Source organism: Spermophilus citellus, assembly GCF_964194105.1.
Source record: "Spermophilus citellus genome assembly, chromosome: 10".
Classification (NCBI taxonomy): Eukaryota; Metazoa; Chordata; class Mammalia; order Rodentia; family Sciuridae; genus Spermophilus; species Spermophilus citellus.
In genome coordinates this window covers 52,539,777-52,565,527 of record NC_138197.1, presented here as the reverse complement: position 1 = coordinate 52,565,527, position 25,751 = coordinate 52,539,777, and the positions used below count along the sequence as shown (strand labels likewise).

Genomic DNA, 25,751 nt, shown 5'->3' with positions numbered 1-25,751 from the left:
CAGCAATGGCAAATACAAAATAAGGCTGGGGAATGTGGCTCAGTGGTCGAGTGCCCCTGAGTTCAATCTCCGGTAACCTCCCCCAGCCCCCCAAAAAAGCAGTTGTGATGTTCCTAGAGCACCAGACTGGTTCTAGCATGTTGGTCAGTTCTAGCAAGTTGGCTGGCATAAGTGGCCTACATAAGAGGAGAAAGATGAGGGCTGGGAATGCTGCTTAACCACCCTAAGCCTGCCTTTCTTCATTCTTGAGGCAGATGGAGCCACAGACTTCACAGGGTTCTTTGGAGAACGAATCAGACAAAGCAGGCACTTCAATATATGCTGTTGGTGGTGGTGGTGGTCATGTGCCTGAGGATCTCTCCATTAGTCTTGATTAAAGGAGTATCTAAGGGAGAGATTTGGTGTCAACTCTCCTTAAGCTATTTTTCTCATTGAAGCCATTTTACCAAGGTTAGGTTTCTTTCAGCAGAACTTGATTTAACCAAGTACTCCCTCAATCCATTGTGAGGTTGTCTCTGAAATCCCTTTGCAAGTGTCATTAAAATTCTCTCTACCAGTCAACTTCTTTTAGGAAGCTTGACTCATTCTTCTGATTCTTCCTCTGTTGCCAATTCACCGTCATCTTCCTCACTCACCACAGGTTCCCCCAAAGGTCCTCCTCCTCCAGCTTCTATTACCACCCTGTGGGACCTTCAGAGTTCAAGTGAAAAGCATATGAGTGTTTATTCTCAAAGGCCTTCCTTTCCTCAGTCCCAACCTCTCATTTCCTTCCTCCCTCCCTTCCCCAAACATTGAGCACATAGAAATGTCTGAAGCCCTACTACCTTAACATACCAAAAAAGATGCCTAGATCTTTGGGCTCAAAGAGCTCTTTATTTAAGAGTTAAAGCCACGTAAACATATGACCATAAATGGTTGTATGTGAGAGTAGTCTGTAGGGAGGCATACAGAGGATGCTGAAGGAAGAAATTCAGTACAGGAAGGGTGACTTTCAAGGTTTTCATACATGAGGCTCCCTAAGGTAGCAATATGGTAGTTAGAGGTAGAGGACTTTATGCTGCCAGATACATGGGAGTGGAGGTGAGATCATGTCTGGCTAATCACACATGTGAGAGACGTGTGGCTGATATGGCCCAGAAAAGACAACAGAAAGGGGATGAAAAATATCAAAGAACAGGGCCCTTTGACCAATACAGTGCCTGCTCAAGGTCACACAAGTCTCTTCAAAGCCAGATTTGTCTTTTCCCCACCTATCTGAGAACTCTATCCCATTCCACTAGATCACTTCAATATACTCCTCCCCTTCCACCTTCTTGCTCTTTTACTTCACCAACACCTGCAGCTCCATCACCACACTTGTCCCTAATAGTCATCCTTTCTGTGTGCCTCATTCCCAAAGTGTGGTGTGTCACCACCTCTAGTCACATGCACAATGCCTGCCCTTCTCTTCTTCCACATTTGCTTTTAATCTCTACTCACCCAATTCCCCTAGAGGACACTCTCGCTTCTCATAGACCATCACACAAAATTACTGAGATTTCCTTCTCTTTTCCCAGACTGCCTGGGCAACTCATCGTGATCTAGGGTTACTGTAGACCAACAGTGGTCATTCTAGGTAAAGCTGGCTATATGCCCTTTCTTCTGGTCCCCACAGCATGACTTGTACTTTCCAGGTCTCCTATAAATCTATTTTACCTAAAGACTGAAATCCAAACACAGTGCCTAGTCCACAGTAATCTATCTCTCTGGCTCTATGTAATTCTTCAAAATGCTTTCAATACATCCTACAGCTCTCAATTTTTTTAAACAATTCTTTATAAGTGAAACACAACAAATTTAAATTGAGTTGCTTTTCCTTACATCAAAAGTGACTGATATCTAGGGTTAAGAGTAATGAGGAGAAAGGCTGAAGCAAGAGTTCAAAGCCAGCCTCAGCAGATTAGCGAGGGACTTAATAACTTAGCAACACTAAATAAAATATTTAAAAAGTGCTGGGGATGTGGTTCAGGAGGCTGAGACAGGTGGATCGCGAGTTCAAAGCCAGTCTCAGCAAAAGTGAGGTGCTAAGCAACTTAGGGAGATCCTGTCTCTAAATAAAAAACAAAATAGGTCTGGAGATGTGGCTCATTGGTGGAGTCCCCCAGGGTTCAATCGCTGGTACAAAAAAAAAAAAAAAAGAAAAAGAAAAGAGAAAATGGCCATCAGAAGATGATCAAATGATAGGACGAACTGCAGATTGAGAAGCCTATTGAGAACAAATGAATTTAAAACCTCATTTGCAAATTTAACAAATACACATATTCAACAAATACGCATGGAACTGTTACAGTGCTTTTGAATACGATAATAGGTCTAAAAGAAAGATGGAGTCTCCTGACCTCAGAGATCCTGCAACCAGAGTTTTGTTATTATTTTAGCTCTTTCTCTAGTAATTAAGTCAAGCTCTAAAAAAATTCAACCAAAATGAATCACTTTAAAACTGTCCAAACCAGGTACAGTGATATATGACTGTAATTCCAGCTCCTCCGGAGGCTAAGGCAAGAGGATCACAAGTTCAAAGCCAGCCTCAGCACCTTGTGAGACCCTGTCTCAAAAAAAATAAAAAATGAGAAAGGATGGAGATATGACTCAAAGAGTGTCCAAAGTAAAAACTAAGTCATGTATAGATAGGTTAATACTGCATGATCTTATTCATATGTGGAAGCTAAAATATGCTGATCTCCCAAAAGAAGAAACTAGAAGAGTGATTGATTAGTAGAGGAGTAGGAAGGGTAGGAGAAGGAAGGATAGAGGGAGGTTGTATAATCAGTATCAAAATACAGTCAGGAGGAAGGAGTTCTCTTGTCCTATAGCAGAGCAAGGTGACTACAGCTTACAAAAATTATATATTTTTTTATAAATTATATCTATTTATATAATTTACATATATATTACATATATTATATATAATATATTATATGTAAATTATGTATTTTACAAAAATTATATGTGATATATAAAAAATATATATTAGTTGTAGTTGGACACAATGTGTTTATTTGTTTGTTTATTTATTTTTATGTGGTGCTGAGAATCGAACCTAGCACCTTGCACATACTAGGCAAGCGCTCTACCGCTGAGCCACAACCCCAACCCTCGTTATATATTTTATAAAGAACAAGAACAAACAATGAAGAACTAGAATAGATGAGAGGACGTTGATGGTTCCCAAAACAAAACAAAATGATGTTTAAGGAGATGTAAATGCTAATTATCCTGACTTGAGCATTACTCATTATTTATATATGTATCAAATTACCACACTGTACCCCTTAATATGAATAATTATTATGTAATGTCAGTTAAAAAGAACTGAGAGCCAAGCAAAGTTTCACACACCTCTTAATCCCAGCAGCTCCCGAGGCAGAGGCAGGAGGATCCTGAGTTCAAAGCCAACCTCAGCAAAGCAAGGTGCTAAGCAACTGTTAGACCCTGTCTCTAATACAAAAAAATAAAAAATAAAAAAATAATTGGGCTGGGGATGTGGCTCAGTGGTTGAGTGCCCTTGAGTTCAATCCCTGGTATGTATGTATGTATGGATGGATGGATGGATGTATGGATGGATGGATAGATAGACAGATATCAGATAGATAGATAGATAGATAAACAAAATAGGAGCTGGGCATGGTTGCACACGCCTGTAATCCCTGTGGCTCAGGAGGCTGAGACAGGTGGATCGCGAGTTCAAAGCCAGTATCAGCAAAAGCGAGGTGCTAAGCAACTTAGGGAGATCCTGTCTCTAAATAAAATACAAAATAGGTCTGGAGATGTGGCTCAGTGGTGGAGTGCCCCTGAGTTCAATCCTGGGTACAAAAAAAAAAAAAAAAAAAAAGGGCTAGGGACGTGTCTCACTGGTTAAGAGCCCCAGGGTTTAATCCCCTGTACCAAAATAATAATGATGATAATAATTTCAAGAAGATTTCCTACATTGAATAAGAAGTCCTGTTCTTCAGTAAGACTTTTTACATATTTGTGTTTATTTTTCCATGTTGTATAAACCTGACAGGTATGAACCTGTCCCTACGATTTAACCTTTATTATAAAGTAAGCCTTAAATACCCCAGGGGGTTAAATGCCCCATATCAGAAAGAAAGACAAAATATTTTAAAATAGGAAACATTCCAGTACCTCCTTATTCATTTTAGTGTCAGATATATTATGAAGCTGAGTTGTGTGTCAAACAAAGTCCTGTGCTTGGTGTCACACACATGGGGTGGGGGCCGCAGCTGGAGGAGGCCAGTGCAAGTGTCAAAAAGACTGAGAGCAAATTGGAAGTGATCACTAAAAAAGAACTGCTTGGGTGAGAGGACAGTGGAGAATGGGAAAGACAGCAGAATACATCAGTCACTAGAAAGGCAATTTGTAAATCAATGGAAATGTAACTGATGTGACACAGCAATCTGTATACGGGGTAAAAATGGGAGTTCATAACCCACTTGAATCAATCTGTGAAATATGGTATATTAAGAACTATGTAATGTTTTGAACAACCAACAATAAAATAATAAAAAAAAAAAGAACTGCTTCGCCATAATTTTCAGTCTCTCAAGAATGATATAATTGCCAAGGACATGCTAATCAAATTAACCAATAAATTCTGGGATTCACTATCTCATGAGTAAAAAGTAAAATCATTCCTTCAAGTGAGAAGCTCAACCCTGAAGACCATCAGCTCAGCTGCTTGAATTAGCTGGGTATTAACTTCAATATTCATAGTCTAGAATCCATAATGATACTATAATATGCCAGAATGAGCAAGGGAATTTATCAATCAAATGTAGCGGGTATTCAGAATTGGGATGGCTAATATAAATACATCATAATCTACCTGTGTCATGCCGATTTTTGCTTGGCAGAATCCCAGAGAAGAAAATGTAGCATTGAATCATATCTGCCAAATAGGTGCAAAATCTTTTTTCCAGACTTAAACAGATATGTGAATACATGGCTCAAGAATATGCACAGGATCTAATCTATACGGACACAAGAACTTCTAAAATCCTCTTTCAGAATAATGTAAAGAAAAATAAAGCAAATTATAAATTCATTCCTAGAAAATGCTAAGAGCTTTACTTTGAGATTAAAGAACAGTTTTGTTTACTTAGGAGGAACTGTTGTTTCAAAAATAGAAGTCTTGAGTTGGGTATGTAACTAGTGGTAGAGCACTTTGCCTAGCATGAATGAGGCCCTGGGTTAGATCCCAGCACCACAAAAACAAGAAACAAAATATAAGTCTTCTCATTGTATAAAAGCAAGTAAAGGAACTTTATAGCATGCAGGATAGTCTCTAATTTCAAGCTGAATGTGTAGGTTTTATACAGCATTGCCTGGAATCAATCTTTTCTACTATCCCCTAATACCCCAACAAATATAGTACAATGCTTTGCTTTCAAAGGTGAAAGAAAATCCTCATCAGATAACACTCACTGAATGAACCCATCACCAGCAGAATGAGTACAAAGGCCTAAGTATAAACTCCCCAAAAGATTATTAGCATCAAGAAGTCTCCTTACGGAATGGGAAAATAAACAAAGAGAGAAATGAATTACAGTAGATGGGGTAGAGAGAGAAGTTGGGAGGGGAGGGGAGGGGGGATAGTAGGGGATAGGAAAGGTAGCAGAATACAACAATTACTATTAGGGCATTATGTAAAATTGTGGATGTGTAACCGATGTGATTCTGCAATCTGCATTTGGGGTAAAAATTGGGAGTTCATAACCCACATCAATCTAATGTATGAAATATGATATGTCAAGAGCTTTGTAATGTTGTGAACAACCAATAAAAAAAATAAAAAAAAAGAAGTCTCCTTACTAAACAATTTCCTTTTTTCCCCTCAGCTTTCAAATGAATTATATGGTTTTAATGCTTATTGGATTTCAATACAATAGGTCTGATAGAGAACTAGGTATATTCAAGTGGGGGTCTTTTTAGATTGTGGCTTTTAAAAGAAAATTTTAAATTTTAATTTTAATTTTAAAATCTCATTACTGGTGAATTCTCTCAGTCTAGGAGAAATAAGAATGGTAATTTACCTAGCTTTTCTCATCCGCATCAATGAAGATTTATTATTTTAAATATACATTTCTATAGGACCAGAGCATATGCTCTCATTCACTCTGACTCCGACTTCCCTGTCTATTCCCTTACAAAGAACAAGAAAATGCTTCAGACATCTTAGTGGTTAATATATGTCTAGATGTTCGTTCTCAAGTTTCATTTTTATCAACTCTACTGCACTCTGTCTTTGAGGCCTAGATTTTTTCCTAGCAGTGGAAAGGAAATTTTTTTCTTCAATAAAGTGACTTCAGATATTGTTAGTACCATCTTGGAACAACCAACATAACTGATCCGCGTAAGGATCGTAACTGGGTGCCAAAGCCACTGGGCAAATGATTGTCAAGGGACAGTACATGCGCAAGATCCAAGAACTGTCCCACAGGTTACCTTCTAGTTCTAGAGGGGATTAGGCATCTTTACAATGGAGAGGTCTGATGAATAATAGCAGGTTAGGCAAGTGAGTAAACTTGGCCTAGCCAGTATCATACACCTTCTGAGCAAAGCAGTGTATTCTTGCTAAAAGTGTTTGATCTGAATCTAGTCATGAGGACACCAACAGTCAGATGAATTGAGGTTACAGGACGTTGCATCAGACAACTGTCTTAGACTTTTCAAACATGTTAATGTCATGTAACATAAGAAGAAGCACAAGAGGCAGGAAGACAACACAGGTCATATCAGAGGTTAAAAAGACATGACAACTGATTACTATCTCTGATTTTTGACAGGTTTTTGTTTTGTTTTGTTTTAAATTTCAGACCTACGTCTTACAACATTGTCCAGGCTGTCTCTTAATTGGTGATCTCCCTGCCTCAGCCTCTGAGTAGCTAGGATTATAGGTTTGCATCACCATGTCCAGCAAACCAAACCCTTGATCAAACCCACAAAGCAAACAAAGACAAGACTACAGGTAAAGGACATTTTTGCTATTATTGGTAAAATCTGAATGCCTGCTGAGCATTAGATAAGATCAAATGTTTATTAATAGATGACTGAATATTTATTGGGTGCAATAACATTATGGCTATATAAGAGAATGTGTTTTGTTCTTAGGAAATTTAGGATGAAGTATTTAAGGGTAAAGTGTCATGATACCCGAAACTTACTTCCAAGTAGTCCAGGAAAAAAATACAAACATGGAGAGAAAAATCAGAAAGCAAAGATGAGGAAAATATTACGAAAAGCTTCAGTAAGTAAAAGAATCCACATCTCTGCTATCAAAATGTATTTGTTCCACCTGTGTGACAATATTTTAGATATACATATTCAAAATATAAAAACATTTTATATTTAAAACATGAAGACATGGACATTAATTTGATTTCAAGTGATATAAATCGGGCAGTTCTTTAATATGGCTTCACTGATTCATTTTGGGACCTGCCTACCTTTGGATTCCTTGACTCTAAGGAATTTTCGGTCTCACGGATTATTAAGTACTTATCTCTCAAGTCCTAAATGTAAAAAGGCAAAATGGTCCAGATGAGAGCAGACTAGCACCAAGATTGAAGGAGTTTATTTAGCTTTTGTTGAGATTTAAAAAGAACAATTTTTACCCAGTAGGGAGGCAAGTCCCCTGCCCTTTCAAATTATCATCAGTTTCAAAGCCTCAATGTCTTATGTCTACCTTGAAAAGCACTTACTATATACATTTTGTTTCTCACAAATCAGGAACAGCCCGACACTTATAATACTAATAATTCCTGCAAATTGTTTTGACATTTCCTTTTATTTTGAGCACTACTAGATTGTTGTGTTTCTTCCAACCTCAGGCATAGAGCCCCCAGATCCTGTACTGTCTACATTGGGGACTTGTGAGAGGGAGAGAGGGTACCCCCTCCTCTGTGCTGTGGTCTTTAACAACAGTGTATGCTATGTACTTATTAAATGACTAAAGCTTCAGGTCCTCTCTTAAACAAGAGTACACATTCATATATACTGAACACTTTGCAAATAACTGAAAGTTGAGAGACTTACTGAATCTCATGTTTTGAATCCAGGTTAAAACCCAAGTTCTTATATAAGACTTCCTGGGCTTCAATCCCAAGCCCATCACTTATTATGAATCTTGAGGAAGTTATGTAACCTCTCTGGGCTTTGTCCCCTCATCTATTGAACTGCAATACCAACAGCATTGACCTCAAAAGGTAAAAATGAGTATTTAGTAAAAGTGTCTGGCACACAGGAAGTGCTTACAAATTCTAGCTGCTGCTGGTTGCTGCCCCATGATTCCTTTGTTGTAAAAATCTGCCAAAGCACCTAACAACTATAAATTCCAACAAAGTGCCAATAAATCTCTCTACAACTGGATCCTGTCACACTTCTCCAGTCTTATTTCATAATACCCATGCCTCATCCCTAACCCTCCAGAACCTTCACAGCACTAACTTCCTGTCTCCTCCTACCTCAGTGCCTTTGCTTTTGTGATTCCCTCTTCTAATTACTACCCTAACCATGCTACTTCTCCAGTCTGCGCTGCTATTCCTCTACTCTCAAATGTATCATTCAAGGGTCAGGTTACCCCTCAGTAGATCACAGCAGGTTGGAATTAATTTCACCCTCTTTGTGCCACCACAGCATTACTTTTATGTGTGCCAATGTAGATTTTATAGTGGTCTTAAAAAAAATGCACATCAACATCTTTCTATCCCATTAGAAAAGCCCCTATGTTCTGCTTATCTTTGCATGATCCAAAGCCCCTGTCCAGTTGCTTGTACATAGAATCTCCACAATATATATTTGGTGAAATGAAAAGTTAATCTGCAGGAAATAATTTAAACAGATAATATCTAAAATGGAATGTTACTTCCTCTCATAACAGTTAACTTGTTCCTACTCATTACACTAGTCTCTAGATGTTTATTGGAGCAGATGGAGGTAGCATAGTGTAGATGTTTCCTGGGTAGAAGAGCGAAATTTTGTACAATAGACAAAGCTACCTAATAAAAGAATAACCATATATACCTAACTGCCAGAGCAAAAACTAGTATGTGATCCTCTCTTTTGAATTTAAAAGGCTATGCAGAGTCCAGAAGTCCTAAAAGGCAGACTTTGAAAAGTGTAAATAGTCCAGCTTGGCTTGAACAAAAGGTATATTTCAGTGCAATGCTAAAAAACAAGAGTCTGTAGTGGAAGGATGAAGCCAGATAATTAAGGTATTTTTAATTTAACCTGGGCCAGGGTAGAGGCAAAATCAAGAGACTGGGATGCCCGAATCTGTGTTCTAGAGAGAATTTTCTAAAAACAGCATTATTAGGACAGGACTGGAGTAAAGTTGGCAGCCAGAACGTCAGAGGAAAAACCCTGCCAATCAGGTTCCATGGCAAGATGGAAGGAGGAATCAGATGCAGTCCTGGCCCAAAAGTAGTTTTCTCCATACAGAATCATTTTCTCAATATGGTTGATGGTACTTCTCTATTCCACTCAGGCCCAGCTGTGGTACCCTCAAAATACAACAGCTCTAAGACACTACTATTTCTGATCTTTGGTATTGTCCAAAGCCTGGTAGTATTGCTAATTACCATTTGTACAACAACAAATAATAATTTATTGGTCAAATTCCCTTAACTGTCTTCACTTATGTGAGTCCATTAAAAAATGTACTTGGGACATTAATTGGTTTAGCTATACCAGCTTGTAACTCCTTTTTGCCTTCAATGATTGATTTTCTACATGAACTGTAGAGTTAGATGAAGGAGGTTTCCTGACACACTAACTGGAATCACTTTACTTATACAGTCAATATTTGTGGATTTGCCTGCTTGCTAAAATTTATTTACAATCCCCAGTTCATACTACAAAGGTGTTTTCATGGTCACTCACAGACATACATGGAGTTTCTCACACATGTTCCCAGTTGAGGTAGAACAACACAATGCTCAGCCCTCATATTCTATGTGTCCTTGTCACAATCTATTATCCTGTGTCATGTTTTTCACATTTTTTTAGTTTTTTTGTTGAAACTTTTGCTGTTTAAAACAGCCTTCAAGCATAGTACTCAACTGCTATCCAATGTTCCTAGGGCAAGGCTGCCCTATACCTCAGGGACAAAATACATGTTAGACAAACTTCATTCAGGCATGCACTGTATAGTGCAGGTGGCCATGAGGTCCATGTTAATGGTTCAATAGTTAAACATGAGTGTCTAAACAGAAACACCCATAAAACAAGGTTATGTATTGATGAGTTAACAAACACATGACCTGAGGTGGGCAGGACGAACTCTATACTTCCCCTAAGAGAAGTACTCTGTAATTCAGGGTTCATAGTGACTTTATGGACCAAAACTACCATACAAACACACACATACACACACACACACACACACACACACACACACACACACACACCAGCAGCAACTGATTACACCTAGGGAAAGACAACAAAAACCCAGTCATGTACACTGGTTTCTTTGTTTATTTTGTTTTGTTTTCAGCTCTACATTCTGAGGATTTCAATAGGCCACAAAGTAAGGAAACAAAAATCACCCACTGGAACCTGTAACATTTTGGTGGAAGTAGTTGGTATCCTCTGTCCCTCTGGTTTTGCACAGAGCTGTCTACTCTCCTGGCTACCAAGGAAAGGAGGGAAAAGGAGTCCAACAAGCCAGCGGGTATTGTGGGTCAGGGAAGGCCTCTGCTGTTCTCTCTTATAAGACCACTGTGGCTATTTTGTCTTTGAGACTTGATTTTTTAACAACCTCAATCACACAGGTGCTCCAATCTAGGCCTTGACAAGACCAATGCAGACAACTGCAGAGATCCAGCTTGACATGACTTCAGCTATCCTGGTAATAAGTGCCATTTTGTCCACTGGGTGACCCTGGCACACAGAGCAAACCCTATAAACAGTCATGAAGATAGTCACCTGGGGACTTTGGGTCAGCCATTAATAACTCGACTATTTTTCTAAAAAATATTTTTTTTAGTTGTAGATGGACATGATACTTTTTAAAATCTATTTACTTTTATGTGGTGCTGAGAATTGAACCCAGTGCCTCATACATGGTAGACTAGTGCCCTACCACTGAGCTACAACCCCAGCCCTAGACTGTTTTTTAGTTGACACTGGAAATATCAGTAATTGTTTGGGTTTTCTGTTGGCTTTGTTTTGTTTTTTGTTTTTGTTTTTTTTGTTTTTGTTTTTTGACAAAGCCCAGATACATTCTGCTTGGCCACAAGCTACCTTTTTCTAGTTTAGCATAAAAACCCCTTCTCAAGTTGTTAGGATCCTCCTATCTTGCTGCCTCCCAAGACATATTTCTATCCCTAAGTCCCTAATAAATTGCATTTTGTGTAATCCCGGATTTGTCTGTTTCCTTCTTCATACTCTTGGCATTTTCTGCCCTTGGCGGCTAGTTCTCATGTACTAGATTTTCCTGGAACAAGCATGAAAATCCTAAAGTCCCATTTTGTAAGCGAATAATTTATTCTGTAATTTCTAAAAATATATAAAGAATAAGACAACTTAAATTCTACAAAACCATCCAAAACATTTGAGAATGTCTCAGAGTTTATATTTCCCTTAATAAAAGCTAACCTCAAGCAAGAAACCACTTCCGGATGTCAGGACATAGGAAGCTGCTTCCTTGCTTGAGGAATCCCACATATACAACACCAAAGCATTAGTGGAAAGTTCCATCCTACGTCTTCTTAACTCTCCCCCAAAGCTTAGATAATGTCTATTTGTTGAACAAAATAGTCATCCAAATACAAAACTGTCTAAAAAACTTCCAAGCAAGTTGAGACCAAGGCAAAGAAGAGAAACAACTAATTAGAAATCAAGGGCAAGAAAAATTAGATCCAAAATAAATATAGGACAAAATGCCCTCTAAAATCTCTAAATATCACAGAATCAAATGACCAGAGTATCTAAAATCAAGCACATAATTACCACTACAAAGGCAAAGAAATGAAGTATAAAACAAACACACAAACAAGAAAAGCTGATGGTACAATGACAATTCATGCTTTTACAAACTAGTTCAAGGTAGGAGTGCCAGGAAGCTGTCAAGGCTATTTCAACCCAAAAGCTGCCATAATTTCTACAGAGATGACATGTTACGTTTTCCCTAGAGACCAGAGGGATAATGCTACAAAGGCTGTAAACTACCATATCCTTAATTTAACTCTCCTCTTGGCTGAAGAAACTCTGTAATGTGATTTGACCAAGAGAAGATAGCACTACGATACTAAAGGACCACTGAGTGCTCCCAGGGGTCCCAAACTCATTTCTTAAGACGCACAGAGCCTTGAGTTACTCCTAAATAATGGATTTAAGAACTATTAAAATCCTTTCCCCACTTCTCTTCTCTGGAAGCAATGGAGGGCCTTGGCGCATGGAAGCTCTAGTGTCAGAACCTAGGTCTTCCAAAAAGGCAATAATATTAAACCACAAGTCCATTTAGTGAAACAAAATTCCCTTGGACTCTCCCCTTTCTCAAAAACTGTTTATAGACTTACAACTAGAAACCACAAAGATACTAAGGTCTCCTAATTAAATGTATAACTGCATGGTGACATGAAAGAAAAAAAAAAAAAAACACCACCTCTCCAGTTATACAGCCAGTATGTGCACCCATACACCACACACCTGATTATCTGCCAAACATATAAACTGTCTCTGTTTCTTCCTATTCCTCTCTCTGTTCCACTTACACTCTAGCATCTTTGTCTTACAGAGAAAAAAAAAAATCAAAGTCCCTGAATGTCAATTTGTGAATAAGTTAAAAATCATAAGACTGCCATAGCCTTGGCAAGATGAGCAAATGTACTAGCAGCTCTCAAACTCCATCCATACCCTCAGTCAAAAGCTGCATTTGATTATAAAGATGTTCCTAGATATTTGGTAGAAGAGATCACTAGAGGGAGAAAAGGGGAAAGGAAAACCTTTTGTGAGTTAGAATGATGAAAAAATTCACTTACACATTGTCTCAAGCTATAATGAAAAAAGTAAACACAAGACAAACCTCCTTGTGTGACACAATTTCAAATAAGACTGCCATCTCAGAGAAACACAGATTGAGTATCCTTTATCCTGAACATTAAGATCAGATGAATTTCAGATTTTTAAGCTTTTAGGATTTTGGAATATTTGTGTAGACTTTACCAATTCTGCATCCCTAGTCTGAAAATGCAAAATCTAAAATGCTCCAAAATTCAAAATGTGAGGACTGGGTTGGGGCTCAGTGGTAGAGCACTTGCCTCACAAGTGTGAGGCCCTGGATTCGATCCTCAGCACAACATATTAAAAAAATAAACAAATAAAATAAAGGTACTGTATCCATCTACAACTAAATATATTTTTTTAAAAATCAAAATGTGAAAGTACTATGCTTAAAATATTTTGGATATTGGAATATTTTGGATTTCAGATTGAGAATGTTCAGCCTGTATTTGCAGAAATTTTTTTATAAAATGCTTAATATAAAGAATGTTTGGCCCTCAAAAGATAGAAAATTCAAGCCCATGTAATAATTAAAGTAATAAAGACTGCAACAGAGAAAAGAGCACAAATGGACAGAGCTATGGCAGGTGCTTTTCCTTGAAAATGATATTATCATATCATCTTCTTAGCCAGGGGCTATGATGCCTGCCTATAAGGTGGGCCTGAGTGAGACACTAACTACACAATCCCACAACCTTCCTCAGCCTAGTGAAGACCAGGCAGGGATAAAGCAAGACAAGCTCTCTACCTCATTCCTGTGCATGGGTCCATCCAGCCTCAAAAGCGGTGCCAAGGAAGCTTTTGCCATCATCAGCACATGCTCCAAGGTAGATGATATTTCATCTTTTTGCCAGTTGCTAGAACACCTAAACACTGACAGTACAAAGATTCTGAAGTTTTTTGTTTAATTGCTTTCCTATATGATTGTTCCTGCTATCAGTTTCATGAAAATACCTCTGTATGAAAGAAAATAAAGTTCAGAACTTAAAAGTAATTAAGTGAGAACACTATTATTTATTTTTATTTTATTAATTCCACTAATCTAATATTTAACTTAAATTCTAAATTTTAAGTATTGCTTTTTAATAAATATTTTCTTCAACATCTAAATAACAAAACGAACCCAACTTTTATTTGGGAGATTCTTGACTGTAATGACAGTATGGGGACTGAGAATTTAAATACAGAGTCCTAATGTAGCTTCCATAAACTAAATATGCCATGTCCATATGCAATATCTTATATATGTATTTGCATATTTCAGACAGAAACATATGTGCATTTTAATGAATTGATTGTGTGTTAGAGCTGATTAAAGTAAATATCAGTGTGAAAATGAATTTGCATATACTCAGAGCCTTCAGAAAGTCTTAACTATATGGTTATATGTTTCTATCTGCTTGTGGAAACTATTTTGTAAACTTAGGTCCTATCTTAATACTACTTCTCCTACTGTCGTAAGTACCACAATCTAGTGTCACAAGAACTTCTGATATAGGACAGATCTGTGAAAGAATCCAGCATCTAGAAAAATATAAATACCTCCCAAATTATATAAATACCTCCCAAATTAGAGATTACATTTGGGGGATTCACAGAATCTGCCTCTGCTTCAAAGTCTCAACCAAAACCAGCGTCTTTATTTTACAGATGAGGAAATGACGCCCAGCAAGTTTAAATAATGAAAGTAGGGAAGCCAGAACTAGAAAATCAGAGTCTTGGCTCAATGTTCTCTTTGACTTAAGTATCTCTACAAATCTGCTTTTTAAAATATCGGGTTATTCGTTTGTTAGCTGACAGTCTCACTGAGGACAAACTCAATCTTCATCTACACACCACAGTCGCAGGACTGGTCCAGACCTTATCCACAGTGGTCTCAAGAGGTCACCAAGCACAGTCAACTAGAACTAGGACGTACACTCTGAAGTTGCCATGGTCTTCAGAGTCAGCCACCCACAGAGCCTCACCAAGCACCTTTATCCATTAGGACACTCATATACAGAATGCCAGCATGAGTTAGAGGAATATAATGCATAAAATTAAATTTTTCCTTTGTGCAAAATAGCCCTACTTTCTTGTTGATTCTCAGCCCCACTGGCTTCTTCTTGAACTAACCAAGCAAAGCAGACAAACAAGAGCATCTGCACTGGTTCACCCTGAGGAAGGATACACCAAGGACAACACGTTTCCTTCATCCTTCCTCCAAGTTTCATTTTAAGGTAAGGCAAGTAGAAAAATATATTAGTTAGCATTCACCATACATAAGAAGCAAAGAGTCTCATATTTTTTACAAAGTATCTGAAAATTCTTATAAAGCACCATACAGAGTCATACAGATATTAGAAATAAGAGTGGGAAAAATACTAAAAATGATGACTGTGATTTTAATGCTATTGCTATGTGCCCAGAGACACGCTGCTGACACCTTTGCAATAAGTTGTCACAGCAAATTCATGATACTTACAGGTGGGCATATTAACAGTCACATTTTACAGATGAGGAAGCCAAACTTGAGAGGTCATAGGACAAGAAGATGAAAGACTGGTGCTTGAAGGTAGAACAATCTCACAGCAAAGTCCCTATATTCACATCCCCCATTTGTTTAAAAAAATACATTTTTCCCCATTCAATAATTTTGCTATGTTTATGCTCAACTAAAGATTTAGATTATAGGGACTATTTCATTTTAGATTATAGGGACAGAAGTAATGAATTTGTACAGGAAACACCTTGGGAGCTCCTTCTGAGCTCCAGCCTGCCTGACCAAATCTATTTTTATTTCTCTGTTCATCTCTTTAGATTCACCAGGTCTCATTAAGTTGAGTCTTCTCCTGGGTTGTCATTTTCCCAGGTTCTTGATCTTGTTTGCAGAAGTCCTGATAATTTCTAAGGTGGTCCAGACACATCTGCCTTCGGAATCCCTTTTCTCTTCCCCTTTATAATTCCTTCCTATACCACAGACCCAAAACCCCTCTCTGCCAAGGGAACAGCCTCACCAAATTATTCAGATACCTGGCCACATCCCCAAATAACCTATGAAAACATCTTCATCCGTTCCTGATGAGTGAGCATGCTTAGAACATGCCCTGGAAGCAGGCAATTCAGTTGGCTCTATCTAAAATCAGCTCCTCTGCTTTCAGAGAAGTCTATTCCAACATCACTCCAGAAGGCTGCTGAACCTAAATTATTGGGTAGTCCCTAAACAAATCATCACCAAAGATACACACAAAATATTTGTAGGAGCCCTATGAGTAACATCATCACCAAAAGATACACACAAAATATTTGTAGGAGCCCTATGAGTAACATGTTCAACCAGATACTACCTAAATGTCCAGCAACCATAAAACAGACACATAATACCATTAAACAAGAGGAATTAAAAAAAAAATAAACTAAGTGCAATATTATGGATAAGCTGCTCAAACATAATAAGCAAAATAAAACAGACATGAAAGAATATATACTGTATGATATTTTTATATCTCCACAAATTTTTTTTTAAATAGGCAAACTAGCCAGGCCTGGTGGTACACACCTATAAACCCAGTAATTTAGGAAGCCAAGGCAGAAGGATTATAAGCTCAAAGCCAGCCTCAGCAACTTAGCAAGACCCTGTCTTGAAATAAAAAATAAAAAGGGCCAGGCAGGTATATCTCAGTGGTAGGTTCAACTCCAAGTACCAAAACAACACCAGGCAAAACTAACCAAAAGCAGAATAATGGTTACTCTTGAACAGGAAGGAAAGGGGACTCTAGAGTACTGCAAAGGTTCAGTTAGTTGAGTTGCCATTACACAGGTGTGTCCACTTAGTAACAACTGCTCCATCAAGCTATCCAGTTATGATGTACCCATTTTCTTCCATGTGTAAGACACTTGGATAAAAAAAATCTATGGAAGGAGACCTTGAGAGTGAGCATCAGGCCTATCCACACAGTTGGCTTAAAAATAATTGTTTCCTGCTGAGTTAATCTAATCTATTAAGTTCACAGAGGAAATCCTTGAAGAAGCTAGAACTCGACAGCAGATCTCTTAACTCTCCATCTAGGTACTCAAGCTACCTCTCAAACATGGAAATGTTTCTCTAACTTCCTTCTTGGTTGTTACCACAGCTAAGTATTAGAAGGATTGATTCATGTTCTTATTAAGAACACAACCCAAGGCCAGGTACAAGATGCCGCTTCCTGGAAGACTGAGGCAGGAGAATTACAAGTTCAAGGCCAACCTAGGTAATTTAGAAAGATCCTGTAGACCCCATCTCAAAATAAAAAGGGCTAGAGATGTAGCTCTATGGTGGAGTGCTTGACTAGCATGCTCAAAGCCCTGGGTTAGATTCCCAGTGCCAAGAAAGAGAAAAAAAAAAAGAACACAACCGAAAACGCTTTTACTAACACCCATGCCAGGAAGAGCACTGACACTATTGAGTTCACACAGCACTGTGTACACATCTACCATCTGAATGACTGACAACATGCTCCTTACCTCTCTCTGACCCTCAATATCCTCATCTAGATTTCTGAAATATTAACTTCCACTCTGCAAGGCTGTCATGAGGATAAGGTCAGAATGTCAAAGCACCTATCAAATATTTAGAAAAAGTATTTGCAGAATGAATATTGACTTGAATTAATCAATGCTTATCTCTTGGTGGAAGCTCAATAAACTGCAGTTATGACCATTAAAAGGAATAAGCGTCTGTGAAAACTACCATCTCATTTTCTCAGCCTATCGGGTCATTAATGGGTCAAAAATTCTCAGTGGCTTAAATGAGGCACTGAAATTGTCTAAGGTACAGAGCAATAAAGAACCTAAGAACAAAGAGGCTCGTGCCTTTTATATGCTACCAGGTCTGCGTTTTCTTTATCAGTGCCAAATAAAGATTTGTTCACTGGGTGCCACAACAAGTCCAAACCCTACAGTCACCTTTAAAATTTTAAAGTTCTAAAACAGACAGGTAGGCCATACAATTTCAAGATAAAATGAGCAGACTGACTACAGCCAAGTACCGTTACTGCTGCGAAGAAATTTACACTCTGGAGATGTCAGATATGAATGGTGAGGAGTGAGTTTACTTACATTTTTAAAAAACAGGTTTAATACTGACTTTTTTCAGCTCTTCAAATCTCGCACGTCCTTAGCAAACTGATCCATACAAGTTCTGTACTGAAAAAAAATAAATAAAAAATGGCAAATCAAAACTAATTCCAAATTATAACACACCAGGAAAAAAAAAAGTATAGATGGCAATTATTGAACAAACCAAGTAACACAGGTATAATTCAAAACAAGAAAATATGTATTAAGGACTGGCCTCTATCTACCCATCCTCTCCCTTCCTCTTCCTTCTCCCCATCCAGCATCCCTGTTCTTTCTCCTTCCTTCTCTTCCTTCCTTCTCTTCCTTCTTTAGTTATTGAACAGCTTCAATCGCTCTTTGAAAACTGATATTCTGCTAAAACCATCATCAAGTTACCTAGCATATGGTACATACTCTATGACTATCTGTTGAGTAAATTAATCATGTTTTTAGAATAGTCATCCCATGGAATCTGCAAGGGATTGGTTCCAGGATCCCCTCAGATACCAAACTCCAAGGATGCTCCAGTTCCTATGTAAAATGTCACAGTATATGTGTAGAATCTGTGTATACCTTCCCAGATACTTTAGGTCATCTTCAGATTACCTACAACACCTAATATAATGTAAATGCCATGTAAATAGTAGTTAAGAGTGAAAGGAAGGCGAGGAAACCCAGACAGAAGGCAAGAAATGAAAGAGAAGAGATACACACAAGAGGTTTGGGGTTCAGGACTTTTAAGGAGCAGGTTCAGGGATTAGAGCCAGAGGGGTCCTAATTTGGGTAGTTAAGGGTGGGGTTGGTATGAGGGAGTGGTGAGCCTTTCTCAGAAATGACCTTGGGCAGGAAAGCAAAATTCTTCTTAAAATGGCTGCTGTCGCTTAAGATGGCCATCCAGATGCTAAGCAAGGACCTTACAAAGAGAATAATGACAAGGAAAAAAGTCTGCACATGTTCACTACAGATGCAACTCTTCTTCCTGAATATTTTTAATGTGCAGTTGGTTGAATTTGCAATTTGGAAACCACAGGTATAAAAAGTCAAGTACATTTAGTTGTTAAGCTTAAAAAAAAAAAAAGAAAAAAAGAAATGTTTGCAATTCATTTATTATTTTGTCTTCCAAGAAGAATAGTACAAAGGCAATGCACAGAAACAAATATACTGTTTTTCAGAAATGTATTTCTGATTCCCTTATCTCTTAAATAACTCATGTAGGGAAAAAAATCCCCGCATTAGTGTATACGGGCACATATATCCCTATGATAATATAGTAACAAAAGATAATTTGGTGGAAAAGAATATTTAAGAACAGTAAATGTTCCTTTTTAGGTGCTTATTCTTCAAAATTCTCGTAACTACCTCCATCCAAATGAGAAAGTAAGGTTTCTTCAAGTTAAATACAAGAGATAATGCACACGTGCATTTTTTTAAAGAACAAGGGCCAGTCCTAGATAATGTTATGACACAAGAATGTGTCTGCTTCCTTCTGCTAAGGGATAGAATAGAGGATCCAATGACCCCAGATTTTGAATCCAGCAGGGAAACAAAAGGGTCAGATCCAAGGCTGCAACAACATAATGGATATCCTTCCAACAACATTCCCTTCCCTTCCCTTTCCCTCCTTTCTCCCTTCTCTCTCTCTCTCTCTCTCTCTCTCTCTCTCTCTCTCTCTCTCTACCCCCACCAAAAAAAAAAGAATTTCAAAAGAGAAGCAGGTGGGCTGGGTCTGTAGTTCAGTTGTAAAGCACTTGCCTCGCATGTGTGAGGCACTGGGTTCGATCCTCAGCACCACATAAGAATAAATAAAGACACTGTGTGTTCATCCACAAACAAAAAAATAATTTTAAAAGAGAGAGAGAGAGAGAGAAGCAGGTGCTTAAAATGCTTTGCTGACAACAGAATTTTAGTCATGAATTGGGGTGTGAACCATCTTGAAGGAATTTCTTCCATCACATCAGGTAAGCATCTGTCCATTTTTCCCTCTCTTAAAGCTGGTTTCATATATAGTCTAGGCATACACACCAATCCAAACAAATTCTAAGTGATTAATGGTGTCTACTTAGGCAAGCCTGATTAAGACTAAATTATGCTCCAAAATGCTTCCATTAATGAACAGCTTTCAAAGTGAGCTTCTAGGAATCTCAATATATAAATGTTTCTGAGAACAGAGGCAGAAGCCAGTGATATGTGGGCAGAGCAATTTCACTTTGATTAATCATTTAGTTGGAGAAGTGGTTTCTTGAGTTGCTTATGAAAGGGTTGAAATAATCAATGTAACCAAATATTCATTATCAAGAAAACCGAGTGCAGAAAATCCCAATTGATTTCACAACATGGATGACTGAAACACACAGAATCCAATCATCATCTCAACTTTTATGGGAAAATGTGACTTCCAGCTTGGACCCCAAGCACAGGTCAGTCAGAGGTTGAGCAGACGGGAGCTAAGCTCTCTCTTCCTTTCTGAAAACCCCCTTCATCTCTTGGCTGGAAGAAGCAGAGAAGGAAGAACTACACTTCTATGAGGACTGATCAATGGTGAGAGGGTGAGTTTAGAGTAGAAGAGCCTGTGAATGTGCCAGAAATGGTGCTATGATTTGGATGTGGTCTATCTGCACCAAAACTCATGTAATAGTTTGGTCCTCAATGTAATGGTATCGAAAGGTGGTGGGGCCTCTAAAAGGTGAGGCCTAGTGTGAGGTAACTAGGTCATGAGTGTCCTCAAGAAGGGATAAATGCTGGTCTCTGGAAGTGGATTAGTTCTTAAAAAGAGTAAACTAATTTTTAGAAGAGTTGGCTGTTATAAAAAAGATTGAGCCTGGCCCATTCCCTTCCTTTGCTTCCTCTCCCACCAAGTGACGGACCAACCAATCTCTCCCCATCCCTTCTCTCCCCTATATATCACAAGCTTTCACCATGTAATGTCTTTGGCCATGAGGCCCTCACCAAATGCTAATGCCATTATCATGTTCTTAGGCTTTCAAAACTGTGAGCCAAATTAAAGCTCTTTTCCTTATAATTTAACCAGTTTTGAGTATTTTGTTATAACAACACAAAACAGATTCAGATAGATAAGGCAGCAGGGAGCTCTGGCAGGGAACAAGACACAATAGATGTCTGTCAATCACTCACTTCCTAGGCCCTACCCAATTGCCCATTAGTCTCTTTGCTGAACATATGTCAAGGTTCTTGGATAGAAATGTCAATGGAAAAAACCTATAGAGTAGATTAAAGAGAAGAAAAGAGTACACCTATGTTCTTAAGAAGTGTTGCCGGATCTTGATCCAGAGGAATTGACACCAAGAGACACTGAGTTTATTCAATTCCTCCCTCAGCACAGAGTTCCAATTATTTAGCCCAACTGAGATAGAATACATAAAAACATTTATAAACATGAACCATTAGAATTTTTAGTTGTGATCACAGGCCTTGTTTAAGTAAGTCAAAGATGTTCTTTGTTTTACAGTTTTGATCGAATGCAAGAGGCTTTAGTCATTTCCTCAAAAACAGACCTAAGCTATAAATACTAACTAACCAACACACGCAGCCACTCACAAAAAGGCTCACTGACAAGTTTAATTTAAAAACAAGAGTGCATTATTAAACTGAAAAGTAAGCCATTTAAAAACCCAAACCCAAGCAAACAACATTCCTAGAAGAAAAATCCTTAATGTAAAGACAAGTACTTACAAATAGCTTTTTATATGACTCACAAATCTTTCTTATACAGAATTACAAGAGAAAAAAAAATACAGTCTATATTTGTGTCCACTGAATAAAACAAACCCTTAACATCCTTCCCACAATCTCAGGTTTCGAGTTCCAAGAAAACCCTCCAAACCATTAAATAAGTGACATCTATACATCCCTTTAAGATGAAGAACACATTATTACTATTTCTTATTTCTAAAACTCTTTGATATTCTAAAGCATGACCATTGTAACTAGGAAGAAGATGCCAAACAATCATTAGGAAAGTTACTGTTTATTATAATACTGTCGTAGTCCATGCTCCAAAACTAAGTAGAACCCAAAGTCTCCTCTTAGATATGACCTAAGTGTCTAAAGCATAGGTCTGTAAGACAAGCACAGATCACCACCTGTTTTTCTATGTTTTGATGGAACCAGGGATTGAACCCAGGGATGCTCTACCATTGAGATATATCCCCTGCCCTTTTTAGTCTTTATTTTGAGACAGTCTCAATCAATTGCCCACACTGGCCTCCAACTTGAGACCCCCCCTGCCTCAGCCTCCAGTGTCACATTTTTCTCTTATAATTCTGTATAGGAAAGATTTGTTGAGTCATATAAAAAGCTATTTGTAAGTACTTGTCTTTACACTAAGGATTTTTCTTCTATGAATAATAGGTGTGTACCACAGCAACTGGCCCATTATATTCTTTATTGCCATATGTAATCAAAGAATCAGGCTATGACCAAAATGTCTATCTTCTTGATGAGTCAGTCATCTCCAGGTAGTTCAGGCTCTTCAGTCAGCATTCAGGATGAAATTTACCTGAAGGACCCTAAGTCTTCCAGATGTATTTCCATTCAGTCTCATCCTCTGTGGAGTTTCCATCTGGGAAAAGCTTGAAGTAGCATCAACAAAAATCACGCAAAGACTGTTTGTGGGCTGGCTAAGAGCTCTATCCAGTCACAACTGTCCGTCGCATGTTCAGGAAGAAGTCCCCTTGCTGAATCATTTCCATCACTTCCTCAAGTTCTCAGGGATTTCTGGAGGAAATGTGTCACATAAATGTGACCTAGTACCCCTTTGTACTAAAAGACAGGTTTTGATGTGGTTCCAAATAAAAAGGAGAAATATACTACTATCTTCATCACCAATTTGTGCACAGACAGAAATGGTCTCAACCCTCTTTTTAATCAGGCTAGTCTCTACCTGGTTTTCAGTGACTGCAGAATAAAAGCCAAATCCTTGAGTTTGAACTCCTTTCCTGCTTTTCCAACTTAACTCTTTCTGATCTGGGGTGATTCATATACCTAGGATGGCTGCTTTTCTTCAGCATATCACACCTACTCCTCCTTCTGAGGCCACACTCACTCTGTCTTCTTTGTTAAACATTCTATTTCCTCTTCTATCAACATCACATTCAGTGTACAAGCTAAATAATGTGATCAATGATATGGGATGTAATATGTATTTCCTGCCCCCTGATTCTAACAATCCAGCAGGGAAACCAGTAACAAAAGAGACAAAACTAAAGCTGGATGTGAAAGATTCAAAATGCTACAGGTCCCTGACAAGCAAATCTAGAAAGACTAGATAGGCCATCACTGAATTGGACCTTGAAGGAAGAGGAGCGGTTGAACTCAAAGTTATAGGGGTAACACACAGAATCACAAATTTTGAAAACAGATTGGAGTCCAAAATCTCAGTGTCCTTTCATTGGAATAGGGTTTGTAGAAGGTAAGTGTGGGGAGCCATTCTGACACGTGATTGGGTAACTCCCGTTAAGGGCCTGAGGCACTCTGGCTGTGTCGGAGTTATCCCGACCCTTTCCTGATGAGAGAGCCCATCCGTGTGGGGGTGTGCATAACCACTGACCCTGGAGACCCAATCACTGACCCTGACCTTGGAGTGCAGCCCCCCCTCAACCTTCATTGGATGGAATTCTCCCCTGAATCTCTTGTCCCCCCAAATAAAAGGCTACTCCCCGGCGTGTTCGCTCTCTCTCTCTCCTGCTAGCCCAGAGTAATCCTCGCTGCCCTGCTGGGCGGCTTGAGGCGGGGACCAGGGAGGCGAGCCGTCTCGGACCTAGCAATATAAAATAAGGTACTGTCTGTTTTATTTTGATCTCTTCTAACTAACTTAATGCCAGAACCTCATTAATGAAACCACTGCGCAGGCCGCGTGGTAGAGGTAAGATCAAATATCTTGGTGCCTAACCATGTTCAAAATCATATTTGTAGCCAATTCTTAAGTCTTGCCCACATCATGAAATTTTTCATGTTATGTCCTAATACAGTCTTCCTCTGTTCTCACTGCTAACAGCAATTACTCTTCCCACCACCCATTCATTCAGGGAATTAATCACACATTGACTTTCACTCTTCAAATATTCTGAAAGTATATTTTGCTTTCTTGATAAGACTTTTGTTATCAAATAAAATATCCTTTCAAACAGATGCTTGGTCTTTGACAACTACTGCCAGTTGAAATGTGAAACAAATTTAAGTCACAAGCTTGGGGTCTGCAGCTAGTTACATGTGGCCCAGCCAAAGAAACATCTGTATTCCAACACAGCACTGTTTTCTGCCTACCCAGTAACTCCTAGAAACAGACTTACAGCTTGTGTTTTTTTTGTTGTTGTTGTTGTTGTTGTTGTTGTTTTTTAATATGTGTGGGATAGTCAGAAAAAAACTAATGGTCAGAGCTATTGATGAAACTGAAAATCAAGTTGAGTGGCACAAGGAAGCTACGGCCATTAGCCAAAAAGAAACAAATAAATAGACATTAAAGAGCAGAAGAAATTATATGCTATTGTAGTATATTTGCAACCTGAGGATGAATGAAGGGCCTGGGATCCATCACTCATGCTTTTAAAGGATTTAGTGTGTATTTTTTCACAATACCAGTATAAATACAAGCTGAATTAATAATCTGATAATCTCATATTTCTAAGTCCTCAGTGAACTCACCTTCCATGACAAAATACAAGTCAACACAGGCAGCTTCTCTTAAGGTTCCAAAAGTGCAGGATTTGCCATGCTTACTGACTTATTACAAAGCCCACATGTTTCTAAATTAGAATGTTGCTTTGTAATCATATTTGAAGTGTTTAGTAATGGTTTATTTTCTTTGCCAATATTGGCAAATCATTTTGAATTTTACACAGAAAGATTCTAACAATTCTAAAGATTGTAAGCAATTAGGAACTCAAAAGTTGCTACTCTTTGAAAGTTTTGACTGAATTAACTGAAATGACTAAAGTTTGCTATAAAGTTTTATATTAAAATAAACATACACATAGGGATGGGGTTGTGGCTCAGAGGTAGAGCACTCACCTAGCATGTGTTCTTAAGTCTTGCCCAAATCATGAAACCTTTTCATATTATGTCCTAATATAGTATTCCTCTGCTCTTGCTGCTAACAGCAATTACTCTTCCCACCATCAGGCACTGGGTTCAATCCTCAGCACCACATAAAAATAAAATGAAGGAATTGTATCCACCTATAACTAAAAATAAATAAATAAATATTAAAAAATTAAAAAATAAACACACACATGGTTCATTTCTATATGGTGCAGTATGTGGAGGGTGGGGAATTAATATGGTTCAGATTCTTAGCTTATCATCTTTTGTGGCAAATATTTTTAAACTTTATATGAAAACATATATACAAAACTTACATAATAATGTATTAAAACATTATGTATGAAAAATATTATGAACAAAACTTACTAATAATGTATTAAAATTGATGTGAAAAATATCATTGACTATAATGTAAAAATTATGTAACAAGACCAAACATAGTGGCGGGAAGACAGTGAGCCACCCCATGCCAGGGTAGCAAGACCTGCAGATCTCTGAGAGTGGTAGAGGACCCCATCCAGCTGCTCTCTACAGAAATCACCAGCACTGTGACCCCACATGGGGCTCCAGGC

At 38.2% G+C, this 25,751-nt stretch overlaps 1 protein-coding gene across 11 annotated transcripts in view; it reads right to left on the bottom strand.

The window, feature by feature from the left end:
- Positions 1 to 25,751, bottom strand: part of PPFIBP1 (PPFIA binding protein 1) — a gene marked incomplete at its 3' end in the record, with an annotated part of 252,050 nt that overhangs the window by 165,269 nt on the left and 61,030 nt on the right. For all 11 annotated transcript variants that reach the window (XM_081311961.1, XM_081311960.1, XM_081311959.1 and 8 more), the window contains exon 2: positions 18,121 to 18,207. The remainder of the gene's footprint in view (positions 1 to 18,120; positions 18,208 to 25,751) is intronic.